The following is a 2039-nucleotide window of genomic DNA, read 5'->3' on the forward strand; positions in this document are numbered from 1 at the left end:
TACTGTGCATTACCAGTATTCTTTACTGAAAGGTAAGAAGCAGTGTTTCTCTTTGTGGCCACATGAAATTAATATGATCCAGAAAGCCCTTAAAAGTAACAAAAACAGTATGTCCAAGAATACCGTTTCAAATCAGTACATAATACAAAAAATACGAGTATTTTTCGTATTATGTACTAAGTATATGTATACTGTTCTTCAATTCTATTCCCAGGGCAGTTTTTAAAAAAATGCAAGAAAGAATATAATTACTAACTAATAGGGAAAAGTTAGTTGAGGAAGTGGAAGTAGCAAGGACATTGGGGGAAAGTTACCATGTAATGCTGGAGATGCTGATTTTAGAGGAAACTAAACCTGAATACAATAAACATGTATATTGGACTTCAAAAAAATCAGATTTTAATAAATTAGCAATGATAAAAAAAGATTCTGTGTTAGGGAGAAGGTGATGGGAAAAACTGCTCAAAAATAGTAGGAATTCTTTAAAAGGGGGGTACTAAAAAACAATTGCAAATAATTCCAATCAGGAACAAATGGAAAACAGCAGAAGAAACGAATGCAGCTACATAAAACTTTGAGGGAAATCCTGAAAACAAAAAAAATTAGGTGAAAATAGAACACTATTTCCATAGAAGAGTGCATACTATTTGTCTGGAACAAAAAAATGATGTGTTCCATCAGGAAATTGTTAGAACAGGAAGAGCAGAAAGAGCAGAATTGAAGCCTAAGACTGAGAAAAACATGATCAAGGAATACTATCTTACTCTGAATAAGTTTAAATCTCCAGAACCAGATGAGTTGTATCCTTGGTACTAAAGAAACTAAATGGTCTGACCAAACCTTTATGCATTACCTTTTAAGAAATCCTGGAGAACTGATGAAGTGCCATATAATTGGACAACTCATGTCCCTATCTTTAAAGAGAAGAGAATATCCAGCAAACTATATGACAGTTTGTCAGGTTTAATAAAGGCATAGCCATAAATCTCAGCTCTCCAGAGGCTTACCCTCTTATTCAGACTTTAACATGTGATAGGTCCTATTACACTGGTCAGAGGTTGTGCATGGTGACAAATTTGTCAAGAAGAAGCAAGGCCTTTAACAACTGTTGTAATGTGAAGGGACCAAGTCACAGAGAAGGAGATGAGTAATTTCGAATATTCCAAAATGTACTGCTGGTTAGCTGTTCTGGTTGAGCCATAACACTTATTTCCTTAAGGAAGGAGGGACATAACCAGTTGTTGTGTGTCACATTCATTCATAGGAAGAGATGAAGAAGATAAAGGGGTGGCCTAAAGGTGATCTATCCAAATTCACATATGGGATGTGTTCTTGCTGGGTACTTTTGATCAATTTGGGAAGCCCCCAAAATCTCACAATGCCATCGGGGTGACTGTGTGTTCACTCATTGTCAGCCCAACCTACCTCACTGGATTTTTGTGAGGAATAATACACTGCCTTCAGCTCCTGAATGAAAAGCGTAATATAAATCAACCAGTTTGGAGGCTGAAAGACATTACTATATAGGTAGTCCTCACTTAACAACCACTTAATGACTGTTCAAAGTCTTAGGTGCTTTATGGCCTATAAAACACTTCTGGCCATGTGCCACCCCTCACGGTCACGTGACTGCATTTCAGGTGCTTGGCAACTGGCTCGAATTTACCACCAGTTGCCAAGTACCCCATGATCATGTGATCGCTATTTGCAATCTTCTCTGCTGGCTTCTCCAGAAAGTCAGTGGGGAAGCCAGCAGGGAAGGTTGTAAATGGTGGGGACAGAAGAGAGAGGGAACCCTTTAGCAGGCTGCAGGAACAGAGCTCCAATCCTGAAGATGTCTTTGTTCCTGAAGCCCCATGAAGCTCCATGCATGCAAAGCCCTCTTTGGAGTTCCAAGGAGGGGGTGGGGCCTGAGCAGAGAGGCAGTGCGGTAAAGTAAGGAGCGTGGGGTACCTCCATGGGGCAGTACAAGATTCCTGCTCTGTGCAAGCTTCAATGTAGTTGCCTACAAGTTGCAGTTGTAGTTCAGGGCCAGTCTC

This window comes from Candoia aspera, chromosome 6 (assembly GCF_035149785.1).
Source record: "Candoia aspera isolate rCanAsp1 chromosome 6, rCanAsp1.hap2, whole genome shotgun sequence".
Classification (NCBI taxonomy): domain Eukaryota; kingdom Metazoa; phylum Chordata; class Lepidosauria; order Squamata; family Boidae; genus Candoia; species Candoia aspera.